This window comes from Sus scrofa, chromosome 10, assembly GCF_054392235.1.
Source record: "Sus scrofa isolate SSC_HxYL_T2T_F1_AM1 chromosome 10, Sscrofa_HxYL_maternal_Yorkshire_Landrace_v2.0, whole genome shotgun sequence".
Taxonomy (NCBI): domain Eukaryota; kingdom Metazoa; phylum Chordata; class Mammalia; order Artiodactyla; family Suidae; genus Sus; species Sus scrofa.
In genome coordinates this window covers 38,109,174-38,123,987 of record NC_139392.1, presented here as the reverse complement: position 1 = coordinate 38,123,987, position 14,814 = coordinate 38,109,174, and positions in this window count along the sequence as shown.

Here is a 14,814-nt window from a genome sequence, read left to right as displayed (position 1 = left end):
TGTTTCAGAGCTGTAAGATTAATAATAGGATGCTATGTATATAAAAATAATCTAAATAAAGTGTATATTCTGAAAAATGCCCATATTTTATTTTTTTCCCAATTGGGTAATCATATTATTTCCCCAAGTGGGCCAGCTTTTTTTTAGGCTATATTTTCAAAAAGGTGAAATTTACCTTCTCAGATAGTTTAGAATATCTAGTAATTCCTCCGATATTTATCAATATCCTCATCGCCCCTTTGGCTTACAGTGTTTCATATACTTCTATAGAGATTCAGGTTTTACCTTAATGTGTAAATTAGGCATAAACTATTTATCCAAGAGTTTCAAATGTGAACTATACAATTTGACCACGGATATTTTTGGTGATGTAATTGTTAAAAAACATGCTGACATTATACGACATTCTTATCTCACTTATTGATGAATTACAGATTACTAAGTGATAAAGAGGCCATATATTGCTTTATTTTAGAGATACAACTTTCTCTGAATGAGGCTTGAAACAAAACATTATGTGCTTCTAGATGATTGGAAGCATATGGTCAAAGAAATTTATTATTTTACCTATCTGCTGGATACAAGAAGGCCTAAAGCTATGCAGTGGTGGGTGTTTTCACCAGTAAATTACACTGTATAAGAAAAATCATATCCTGATTTTTATTCCTGTTAACATTCAGACTGCTTATATTATATCAAAGTCTTCTTAAATGCAATACTATTCACAAAATATACCAAACATTTATATTTATCTAAAGTTATCTAAATTTATATAATTTATTCCATGACTTTTTGATGTCCTCCTCTGAAATCATAAGTTAAATCCTTTACAATGTGGTGGTAGCTGGAAGTGACCCCTTAGGGAAATAACTGGGTCATAAATGTGTAGTCCTTATGAATGGGAATAATATCCTTATAACACCCCAACAGCTCATGTGACTCTTCTGCTATGTGGGGACACAGGAAAAAGTTAACTCTGTAGGTACTAGGGAGGGGATCTTACCATATATGGAATCTTCCAACACCTTAATCTTGGATCTTAGAGCCTCCAAACCTGTGAAAAACAAAAGTTTTCTCCAAACTATCCAGTTATTTTGTAATAGCAACCCAAATGAACCACGATAGAAATTTAGTTAATTTTCAATGTTGTATAGTTATTTCAAGTGAGGGGATAAAAGCCTTTATTAATTTGTTAACAAAGTCAATATTTATCAGTATGTAATCTCCCTGAAGTCAGTGAAAATTATTTAATGATCTTTGTGTTTTTGTTCATTGCACAATGTATGGAACAAAGAATTTATTCTGTAAATATTGTCAATTACTTGAACTATTGATCAAATTGAATGAGAATTATTACTGATAAATTTTAATGAGCTCAATCTACATTAAATACATATATGTTTACTACAAATATTTACTCTTGTTTGCTATTTGCTACACATATTTACTTTATCATGTTGTTTATGTTATGTTTCTATATAAAGATGTTATTTTATATTATTTTACTTTTGATTTCTTCTGTCACATCACTCGGAAAATTCCATACCCTCCCAATGATTTTATAAATTTTTAACTTACAAAAAATAACTTCAAAACACTTTATTTTTTAACACACCTATATTTTATTTTTTGCTTGTGATGAAGAAACATGTAAACCCAAGCAGGTAAAATATCTGTCAAAATAATTATTAACTTAAGTAATAATTTGAAATTTTTCTATTTACAATGTCAGGTTTTATACCATCTAGAAATTATAATTTAGGTTCACTTTCTCCTCCTCCTGCCCCTTCTTCTTCCCTTCTAAACTTTATGGTCATTGTGCAAAGTTTGAAATCTTCCCATAAAAATATATTCTGAATTCCATGATACTACATAATTATTTTGAGGAAAACTACATGGTTTAATATCTTATTTTCCATTCATAATAAAGGACTACATGATGTCCCAATAAAAATTAATTATCATTTCCATTGATTTTACACAGTTTAATGAGCTGGTCAGAAGGGGCTTATTTTCTTTTGATGTCATGAATTACAGAACAATCCTCAAAGCCAGAGGCATATGTCTCTATCCAAATAATTGTTGGCCTTTATCCAATAATCCATAAATATGTATCCCACCACACACTCAGAACTGTATCCAACCTCATGTGAATCTCTATGACCACATGTTATATTCAATGATACATATGTCTGTATCCAGTTGCATGTATGTGTCTATATTTGAACACACCTGGATACACACACACACACACACACACACACATATATATGTATATATATAATGACAGATTGATCATAATTTGACTATGGGTGCATAGTCCATATGGATGCAGTTGTATATGTATCTGACAGGATTGCACACAGTCTCATAACTGTCTATATGCAATGATGTATCTTTCCATTCACAGATCTGTGTTTGATCACACACAGTGCTGCATCTGTTCACATACAAGGCTGTATCTTTCCATTCACTGCTTTGTATCTTACTGTAATGAATTTAGGCAGAACATTACTGAACAATTCTTCTGTTCCATGTGACATTGGACTGAGGTCATTTTGTGGTATTTAGCTGATTGTTGGACTTTTAAGGAGGGTCCAAAATGACTACTTTTATATGAATGGTGTCTTGGCAGGTATGGCTACAAGACTGGGCTCCTCTGGGTCTCTTTCATTCTCCATGTAAATACATGGCTACATAAATGATATCTGTCCAGTGATGTTGTTAGACTTGTAAAACAGCATCTCAGGGCTCAAATACATAGGAGGCAAAAGACATTAGGGCTAGTTAACTTTCATCCTATCATGTTATCAGCCTGGATTCCAGTTCTAAATTTATCTCAAGTTCTAAATCCAGACTAGACTTCACATCAAATGATATACTCAACAAAGTGAAAAGGTAACGTATTGAATGAGATAAAATATTTGCAATACATACAGCTTATAATGACAATATATAAAATGTACAAGAAACCTCTATAATGAATAGCAAAATATATAACCCAGTTTAAAATGTGCAAAGAGGAGTTACCATCATGGTGCAGTGGAAATGAATCTGAGTAGTACCCATGAGGATACAGTTTTGATCCCTGGCCTCACTAAGTGGGTCAGGAATCTGATATTACTGTGAACTGTGGTGTAGGTTGCAGACATGGCTTGGATCCTGTTTTGCTGTGGCTGTACCATAGGCCAGCAGCTGTAACTCTGATTCATCCCCTAACATGGTAAATTCAATATGCCTCAGGTGCAGTCATATGAAGCAAAAATAAATAAATAAATAAAGAAAGAAAGAAAGAAATAAAATGTGCAAAGAATCTTAATAGATATTTTTCCAACAAATACAGAAATGGTTAATAGGAATATGGAAAAATGATCAATACCACTAAAAAAACAGGGAAATACAAATCAATAGAAAAATGAGATGTCACTTTATGTATGTTATTTTTGCCATATATATGTATATGTGTGTGTGTGTGTGTATATATGTGTGTATATATATATATATCAGCAAATTTTGGTGGATGTAGAGAAAATGCAACCTTATAATATTGGTGGGAATACAAATTTTATCAGCCACTAAGAAGAATATTATGAAGGGTTCTCAAACAATTAAAAATTAAACTACTATATGATTCAATGGTAACACATCCTCATATATTTTCAAGAATATGAAACCAGGAATCTGAATCTGCAGAAATATCTGTACGCCCATGTTCACTGCAGTATTATTCACAATAGCCAATACATGGAAACAACCAAAATGTCCAATGATGAATGAATGGACAAAAAAACCTATATGCATTTTTGTACAAAAAAAGAGGTAGATTTATGCTAAAGCTGGTTGTTTCCGGATAGAAAAATAAGGAAAAAAAACTAATATGGATAGAGAAAGCTATAAAAATATTTGTAAAAAGGGGGCTCTGGGAAATTATGATAAGGCTGAGATTAGATTACATTTTAATGAGTTAAATGGGTTTGTTATTAAAAGTAGGCTGGTGTAGGATTATTAGATTTGGTTCCTCTCAGAAAGTTACTTCTGATAATAGATTGCATGATCTTCCCTGACTTTAAGTGATCTGTATTAGATTTGAAATACTTTTTTTCACTTTGATTAAGTGAATAAATATTCACAATGACTTTATTTGCCAAAGTGTTTTGAAACTTGATATTTTTGACAAACTTCCTATCAAAATTCTACTGAATGTTCTTTTGACTTCTTGACTTTGGGATTCTTCAGAGGGCCTGTGAGGTAACTCAGAGAGAAATATTAAACTAGGAATGGTTGAAATATTAAATTACATAGGAAGCATTGTCAAATGAGTTACAAGCCTCTTAAAATCATACAGAACAGATACATGTTATTAGTATAGATATTCTAGAAATTATATAAATTTGCTGAAATTTAGTTAAATCTGGAGTAATATTATTAGTCATAATTCTAGGTGTTATCTTAAAATATTTTATGTCAGAGCACTTGATTAAGATTCTCTGGCAAAAATATTGTGGTCAGATCTTTAAACTTGCTTTTTTAAAGTCATTCATCATTCTTAGACAGCTAGATGATGATTTGCACAATTGCTTCATTTTCAAGAAGATTCATAGACAGGAATTTTTGACAGGTACAAGTTTCTGATAAATTATACTGATGAAATGGCTAAAGTATTTTAAAAGCCTAACAGTAGAAAAGAAAATATATAAATGAATGATTTTTAAAAAGCTTAACAGAAATTTTTATTTCATAAAACTATTAGCAAAAAAAAAATAAGATTGAATAAACTCATAAATATTGTTAGAATTTTTTAGTCTTTCCTGAAATATTAGTAGATTTTTTTTTTTTTTTTTTTTTTTTTTTTTTTTTTTTTTTGTCTTTTGCTGCTGTTGTTGTTGTTGCTATTTCTTGGCCCGCTCCCGCGGCATATGGAGGTTCCCAGGCTAGGGGTCCAATCGGAGCTGTAGCCACCAGCCTACGCCAGAACCACAGCAACGCGGGATCCGAGCCGCATCTGCAACCTACACCACAGCTCACGGCAACGCCGGATCGTTAACCCGCTGAGCAAGGGCAGGGACCGAACCCGCAACCTCATGGTTCCTAGTCGGATTCGTTAACCACTGCGCCACGACGGGAACTCCCTGAAATATTAGTAGATTTTAATTGATGTCTTCCAGATGTACAAACTTCTTTGCTTTTAGCTAATTATGACTAGTAGCAACTCAGTAAACTATAAACTTGTAAGTAAAATTGAAGCTTTAATTTTCACTCTCTACCTGATTGATCCATCCAGAAATTGGAAATTCTTAAGTTCCTAGTAGATTTATCAGGTAAGTAAGGAAAGTGAATTCCTGACTGGTGATATTTTGTGAACCTCAAAAGGGAAATAATTCACTTAAGTCTGTAAGGAAATATCTGTGACAGGCCCTTGACATGGCTTTCCTGGCCCTGACAGGCCTTTAAAATTTTAGTCTGAGACTCATTTTGAAAAGATCTATTACAGCCAATTTAAAAGAACCTCTATAGTAAATTACATTTGTATAAGTAATCAAATCAAACATTAAAATCAGACTTAATTTGCATGCAATTTCATCTTAATTTGGCTGTATTTGATAAAAATGGGGGTAAATTAAAGAGAAAAATTATATTTAAATGGATATCAAATTCTAATTCTATTCATTGAGATCTGTCTTTATATCTAAGACTCACCTCCCAGATAGGTCCCTGTCATCATATAACATAATTTTAAAGATTAAATGAATTATTAAAAAGGACACTCTACATTAATTTTTCCTGAAGCTTATATCAGCACTCTACATTGAAATGAATATCATATGCCCCAAGACCTGAAAATAGGTCATTATGCTTAATGGAAAAGACACCTTTTAAAGGATGGTCTCCAAACTAGATAAAAGTATCTTTCTCAACTACTCTTAACTAGTTCATGTGCAACTACTCCAAACTAGATAAAAGTATCCTTCTCAACTACTCTTAACTAGTTCATGTGCAATGAAACTGAATGGAATGCCTCTTGGATTCATTTTTCACACTTGAGGAGTGTCTCTGTATTAGAATGGACTATAGACCCCAAACAACATCCACACCAGAAGAAGCAGACATGGGCAGCTGACCCAGTAGTCTAGACTAGGCCTGTAGGATCTATCACACTACTCTAATTAAACTGTTTGGTAAACATTTGTCATGCTATTAACATTAAAAGTTACTGCTTTATTATTGTCCCCCATGTTTAGGATATAAAAATAATTTCCTATTGGAGCTGTCACAGTATATAACTACTCATTATGTATCAATGCTTACTTTAAGTCTACTGCTACATGTGCTTTTGTGACAGTTGTGTATAAATGCTAAAAAAGTATGGTCTATAAAATATTTCCCTGGAAGCATACTTCTGTCCTTATTTATTATGTTCAATTAGATTTCTCTCAATATGGATAACAATAAAAATATATGTATATAAAACAAAAAGCAGGTGTCATATGAAGGGAGTTGATTAAAGCTAGGGCAGGAACAACAACCCTGGCTTGGAGAGACAGATATTTTGATTTCTATTGACACATTCACAATCATAGGGAGAAATTATGGAAATATCTCCAAATACTGAGGGATGGGGAAGTCATTCTCACTTATATATTGGTTTGGCCATTAAAGAGGAAAACGAATTTCAAAGGCAAAATAGAGTAGTTGTGATTCAGACATCCAAGGTAAAATCTAGTGATCATTGTGGGCATGATTTCAGATGTGTTCCTGTGTTGTTGAAAACTTCAAGTTTCTGAGCAGTGTTAGATTCCAGATGCCAACATCCATTCTCAAAGCAGTGTGTGCTAGCAGTTGGCAGCTGAACTTTTCTGGCCTCAAGGTCTCCTCTTGTCATTATCATATGTTTAGATATTAAGAATGCTTTAGATGAAATGCTAGAAGAAAAAAAGGGACACGTATAATGGTCAATAGCTCCTATTTTGTATATGTTAATGTCACTTAAGTTAAAACTTGCTTAGATAAAGGAACACAATTGGATATGTTGCTATAAACCTCCACAAAGTGCTGGGTACAGAATGGTTTTCAGGCTTCTTCTCCTGAATTCCTTAGGGAATGAGATCTATTTTTATTTTCTATTAAAGTGCAGTTGTGACTCCTCCAGTTACTTCTGTTTGGGTCTGTTAGAACCAAAATAATGGACTAAGACACTGAGATCTTCATAATGCAAGACTTGAATCAAGACTTGGAACTTAAGATTATTTTTATCTTGGTCTCCATTCCCCAGATTGAGGCAAGACTATGCCCCATTTCAGCAGAAAGTACCCAGAGAGGTGGCCCCAATCCCTGAAAAACTTTGGTAAATTTAAAACAGGATTGGGGATTGAAATTGAGTCCCCCAGGAGTTCCCATTGTGGCTCAGCAGGAACAAACCTGACTAGTTGACTAGTATCCATGAGGATGCAGGTTCAATCCCTGGCCTCACTCAGGGGGTTGAAGTTCCAGCATTGCCCTGAGCTGTGGTATAGGCCAGCAGCTACAGATATGATTCAACTCCTAGCCTGGGAACTTCCTTATGCTGTGGGTGTGGCCCTAAAAAAAGAGAAAGAAAGAAAGAAAGAAAGAAAGAAAGAAAGAAAGAAAGAAAGAAAGAAAGAAAGAAAGAAAGAAAGAGAAAGAAAGAAAGAAAAAAGAAAGAAAAAAGAAAGGAAGGAAGGAAGGAAGAAATTGAGTTCGCCTAAAATGGAGTTTCTCTGCTGTTTATGATAAACCTCTATCAAATGTTACTCTCATTCTTATTTAACATCTGTTATCATTGAGAGTAAGGATTATCAGGAAAAGTGGGAATTATAACCAAGAAGGACCCTACATCGCCTTCTTTGGACAGATCCCTCCCTTATAGCCTCTGCTTAACTCCTCTCTGAAGTGCCTAGGAAAGAGTACTAGGTAAGATGGGCAGTCCCTGAGTTGTTTCACAGATGTTAAAACCTCCACCAAATAGAAGAATTATCAACTTAATCATCATGACCACAGAGATCCTGGAGCCTAAATATTGATAATGCTCCCCACTGAGACACCACCAGTTATCTCACCATCAACCAATCATAGAATTGCACAGGAGCTAAACATCAACTCTGAAAACCCCTCCCCCAACTGACCTTTAAAACTGTTTTCTAAAACTCCATAAAGAGTTCAGTATTTTTCAGCATTAGCTGTTCTATACTGCTTGTCTCATGTCCTGCAATAAATGTCATGCTTTCCTTTACTACAATCCACTGTCAGTAGATAGGTTTACTGCCCATTGCTAAGGACACCCAAGTTTGGTTCAGTACGCTCCCACCGCCCAGTTGTTTTGTTCTTTATCCCCAGTATTTTTATTTATCTGTGGCCATTATCTACTTTCCCCATGGATAAAGCCATAGCAGTATTCTAAATTCTTGTTATTCCCATGTTCATAACTGTTGCCTACATAGGAAGGATTAGGTTAAAAAAAAAGCCACTAGAATGTTATTAAACAGGAATGCAAGTTAAGATAATAAATGACCCAGTATGAAGGTATTATTTCCATTATGATTTTACAATTTTATCTTTTCTTGCTATTAAGCCCTTTCCATACCTCTTGCCTAACACTAACAGCACTTCTGCAAGGTAGGTATTATTATGGTTATTCCTGTTGAACAGATGAAGAAAACTGAAGTTCAAAGAAGTTAAGTAATCCATTGACTATTAGAGACAGAGCTAGTATTCTTATGTGCATTCTTCCAAATTCAATATTCTTTCTGCTATTTCAAATTGTATCATTTAAAATACATTTCATCAGAACAACACTTGTTTTGTAGTAATTGAAAAATTTCCCTTTCTAATTAGTTTTGTAATATGCCTGTGTATATATGCATTTGGTTTTCAGAAAATTGTATGGCCTACTGGTTTCTAGAATGGTGTGGAATATAAAAAAGAAAGGAGATATTTGTCTTGGAACACCCTTGAAATGCCTAATATTTAAAATTGTATTGGGATTGTTTTCTGTGAGTAAACGTTGTCAATGATTATAAAGATTGATTGTATTTCATTTAAGCTGACCTGAAAATTTTAAGGTGTTCTCAAAATCTCATAATAACATTATAAAAATAAAATTTATTGTTCTTTGTTGACTAAAAGTATATGCACAATCTATAAGTTGAGAGTTATATTTTATTAGGTGGACAAAACTGAGGACTTAAGCCCTGGAGGAGGAATCTCTAGTAACCCTGAGAAAACAATTCTGAGGTCAGGGGGAGCTAGGATATATAGGAGTTTTGCAATAAAGGGACAAGTAGTAGGAAAAAATATCACTGCTAATAGCCGAAAACTGGATATCTCAATTAAGGAACTTAGCACTATTGGAAGGTGCATGGTCTTGGCTTACTGAAATCATTACTTTAAAATGCACCATCACCTATCTAGGGCCACACATCCTGAGTTTCCTCAGACTCACTGTTGGGAGTGGCTGTAGTTTGATGGCTACTAGATGGCAGGTATTCTTTGTTTCCTCCTGGTTACTTCAGGGCTCAATGGTTCACCCTTGGAGGTGGCTCCAGCTGATGATGACTGTTGTTTACAGATATGATAGGCAATATTTTATATCAAATGTAGGATTGGAAGTTGAATAACTAGATCTTGTAACTTCATTTTAAGCCCAAATACTCTTACTTCACATTAAGTGATATTTAGATTATACAGAATTCTTTCTGGCTATTATTGGATTATAATTTGGAATACAAAATATTTTATTATGTTCCATAAAAAGTGATATTTCATTCACTTAAAATTATTAGTAGAAATTAAATGCAGATTTTTTCAAGAGCACACAGTAAAATACATCTATGAAACATACAATTTCACTATTAGAATATTGGCTTTGGAGTTCCCGTCGTGGCTCAGTGGTTAATGAATCTGACTAGGAACCATGAGGTTGCGGGTTCAATCCCTGGCAGTGGGTTGAGTATTCTGGCATTGCAGTGAGCTGTGGTGTAGATTGCAGATGCAGCTCGGATCCCGTGTTGCTGTGGCTCTCGTGTAGGTCGGTTGCTATGTCTCCAGTTAGACTTCTAGCCTAGGAACCTCCGTACACCATGGGAGCAGCTCTAAAAAAGGCAAAAAGACAAAAAAAAAAAAAAAGAATATTGGCTTTAAACTTAGTTCCTTCAATCTAAAATCCTCTCTGAAAAATGCTTTAGCAAATAATATATGATTTGGTCAATTATTCCACAATTGACCTAAGTGTTTCTCATTGATTTACAATATTGTGCCAATTTCTGCAGTACAGTAAATTGAACCAGTCATATATGTATATATAATAATTTTCTTATATTATTTTCCATCATGGTTTTAATAAGAAATTGATAATATTTCCCTGCACTATACAGTAGGAATTCATTGCTCACCCACTCTAAGTGTAATAGTTTGCATCTACTACCCCAAACTCCTAGTCCATCCCTTTCCCTTCCTTGAAACCTCAGCAACCACAAGTCTGTTCTCTGTCTCTGTGAGTCTGTTTCTGTTTTGTAGATAGGTTCATTTGTGCCATATTTAGATTCTACATATAAATGATGTTTGATATTTGTCTATCTCTTACTGATTTACTTCACTTAGTATAATAATTTCTGTTTTAATTCATGTTGCTGCAAATGGCATTATTTTGTTCTTTTGTGTGGCTGAATAGTATTCCATTGTGCATATGTACCACATCTTCCTAATCCATTCATCTGTCACTGGTCATTTAGGTTGTTTCCAGGTCTTGGTTTTTGAGAATAGTGCCTTTTTGAATTGCAATTTTGTCTGGATATATGCCCAGGAGTGGGATTTCTTATTCATGTGGTAGTTCTATATTTATTTTTCTGAGGAACTTCACTTTTGTTTTTAGAGTGATTATGGCAATTTATATCCCCACCAACATGGTAGGAGGGTTACCCATTTAAATGATTAATTCATACAGCATTTAATATTCAGGCTCTGAATTAAATTAATTTTTTATCAAACACTTAAGTTCATAAATGACCTTTTTTTTCTCATTATAGTGTCTTGTCTTCATGTAGACCTAAGGTGGAGTTCAAAATTAAAGATGAGTGCTATAAAAGTTACCGTCTGCTGTTTAGTTATGTGAAATAATTGGTTGTTGGCAAGATCTGCTAATGATTGTGAAATACCCCTGGGATCCAATTAGCCTCTATTAAGATACTTCATAGAATTTGCCTCCAAACAGGATATATTGTTGCAGTTTTAATGTTCAAAAGAAAAGCTTTATGCAAAGTTACAGTTTACAAATCAAAGGCTCTTATTATCACTAAACTATTTGGCACTTTTAATCTTAAAAATTTACTTCTTTCTCGGTGAACAAAACACTGCTGGGGGCTCTGGCTTGGAGTGATGTCAGGTAAGTTCAGAGCTGATTTTTTTCCCTCAGGAAATCATGAAATTATAGACTCTCAGGTTTAAATGGATGTTACAAACTACATAATCTCCTCTCATCTTGACCTGAGATTCACGTCACTTCCTCAGGATTCAAAACATAAAGAAAGGTAGACTAAACTACAATGCTTCCAGTTTAAGGGTAAAACATTGTTTTTCTTTTTGACATATATACTAGAAACAAAAGTTACAATTAAATTAGAAAAAAATATATAATTCAATTTTGTTTTCAAAATTTCCCCACTTAGTAATACAACATAAGAATTTTCCAATGAAGTTCCATAGATTTTAAAAAACACTTCTCTTAAATTCCACATTAATCAAAAAGACGCACCATATTTTAATTATCCATTTCTCAAATGCTGAACCTTCCATGTGGGCTCTAAATTTTCCACAGGTGTTAATAATTGTATTGAGCATATACGTAAATAGTAATTTTTCTCTTTTAAAAATATTTTTCTGGAAGTTCCCATTGTGGCTCATTGCTAATGAAGCTGACTAGTAACCATAAGGATGCAGATGTGATCCCTGGCCTCACTCAGTATGTTAAGGATCCTGCATTGCCATGAGTTGTGATGTATGTTGCAGACTTGGCTTGGATATGGAGTTGATGTGGCTGTACCATTGGCCAGCAGCTACAGCTCCAATTTGACCCTAAGCCTGGGAACTTCCATACATCACTGGTAAGGCCCTCAATTTTTTTTCTTTAGTATATATTTATAGAAAGAGTATCATGGTACAAAACAAAAAAGAAAAAAAAGTGATTTTTATTTCTAAATTTCTTGTATTATATCTAATTCTCACTTAATGTACACTATTCTCTTTTCTGATATGTTGGGGGAGCTCACCTCAGAATAAGGAAATTCAATGAGGCTGTTGCATTTTGTTTCCACATATGTATACAATTTAAATTTTGGATACTTAAGAAATAATGCTCTTTATCCATTTATCTTTGAAAGGAAAATATATCTTTTGCCCAATACATGTTATTGTATTTATGTTTTCTCCTTTCTTTGGGAAATATCTGTACTCCACATCTCTCTTTCAATTAGTAATGCAGAAGCCTGTAACCAGGAATAGTGGATAATGGATGAAATGGAAAGATGGGAGAAGAAGGCATGAGAATGCATGTAGCAGAAATATAAAGGAGTGAGAGTGTTATTCATATCATGGATGTTGTTTGGTTAAAGGAACATTCAGGCATGTAAAGGCATTTAACAGGGACACTTTAAAAACTTTATGTGAACACATACATTAATAAGCACAGTCAATGCCCAAAAAATATTTGCTTACTGAGTGTAATAGGAGCTTACAATAAGTAATAGATTTTATATGTGTATATATTAGTGTATATATATTTATGTATATAGTACTTTATCTCTAACTTATCTGGCAAATGATTTCTTTTTGTTCTCCATATTAAATTATTTATTTTAAAACATTGAAAATAATGATTTCCTTTGCTTTATAGATACTCATGTATTAAATACCTATTCAAGATTTTTTTATTCAAGTCTACTGAATCTATACATTTATTGAAGATGACTATATTAAATTTATGTGGAAGATATTTTGAAAAATAAAAAATATTTATTAAATACACCATAATTATTTTGATAGAAATACAACCCAGTGACAGGATTATGTGACAGGAACTAGGTGTCTGCAGAGTTAAAAATCCATCATGGAAGAAGTAAGAAAGAATTGAAACAAGTACTGAACAAGACTGCCAAGGCTTGCTCATGTTATAGTGACTACTCTATTTTTGTTCTAAGAGATTAAGACTAGAATCCTCTCCCAATATATAGGTATCATTCTTTCTTCTTTGTAGCTATCATTCTATATTCTTTGAAGGTGTTTCTTGGTGAATGGATCCCAAAAATGTCTCCCAAAAATGTGACTAAATTTATTCTCTTGGGATTCACACAGAATCCTCACTTGCAGAAAATACTCTTCATTGTCTTTTTGTTTATTTTCCTGTTTACCTTGCTAGCCAATACACTCATTGTCATTACCATCTCCCTCAGTCCCACACTTTTGGATCCCTGTACTCCTTTCTTACTTATTTGGCCTTCATAGATGCCACTTACACATGTGTTACCACTCAAAAATTTACCACTGACCAGAGGAGAATGATCTCCTGAGTTGGCTGCATGATTCAGGTCTTCTGGATACATTTCCTTGGAGGATCAGAGGTCACTGTCCTCAATGTCATGGCCTATGACCTCCATGTGGTCATCTGCAAGCCTCTGCACTATATGACCATCATGAGACAGGGGCTCTGCCAGCTATTGATGGTAGAGGCATGACTCAGGGGAATATGGCATACCACTATGCAGATTCTTTTCATGGTCAATTTGCCCTTTTGTGACCCTAATGTCATTGACAACTTCATGTGAGATTTCTTCTCACTGTTGGAACTTGCCTGCAGTGACACCTACAGGATTGGAATGGTAGTATCAGCCAAGAGTGGGGCCAGGTGCTTGCTTATTTTCTCCATGATACCCATCTCCTACATAGGCATCCTGAGCTCCCTAGAATCCCATGGCTCTGTAAGAAGACAAAAAGACTTTCTACATGTGGTTCTCAACTTACAGTAGTGATACTCTATTTTGTCCCTTACATATTCAGCTATACAAATCCTGTGACAAGTTTCCCTGCAGACAAGTTGGTGTCTGTATTCTTTACAATCCTCACTCACATGTTAAACCATATCATTTATACACTGAGATACATGGAGGTGAAAAATGCCATGAGGAATTTGTCAAAGTGGAGAGTAACTCAGGCTGTTTACAATGCCTAGAAAGCAATGACTTATATACCACAGGGAGAAGATTATACTTGTAATTTATGAGAGAAAATTAACACATTTCACAGATCACTGATGGGAAAAAAGCTCTAAAAACTAGCATTTGTTGAATATTTAATAATGACTAGGTCATTTGATAACTTTTAATGTACCTTGCCAAGTCTTCAATATTCATGTTCACAGATTCAGAATAGGCAACAGAGAGGACAATTATAAACCCCTAGTTTGTTGATTGTAGAGTATGTTTTTCTGCAGAGTCTTACCGCTACTTTACTAAATTCTTCATATATGTTACTTGGATAAAATTGATTTTCCATAGGTTCTTGATTTCAGAACTTCTTTTATTTTCACTTAGCCAGTGCTAAAGCCAGTGAGGGTTATAAATTCTTAGAGATATGGGGATGGGACAGTTGAGGGAAAGAATCATGGTTGATTTTTTTTGCAAATTTATTGATAGCAAAATAGAGACACTCACAAAGAGGCAGAATGGATAATTTAAATATATGTCTAATATTTAATGGCACAAAATATAACCCAGAAATCTTGAAAACACTCTGAATTTTCTCTTGTTTTCT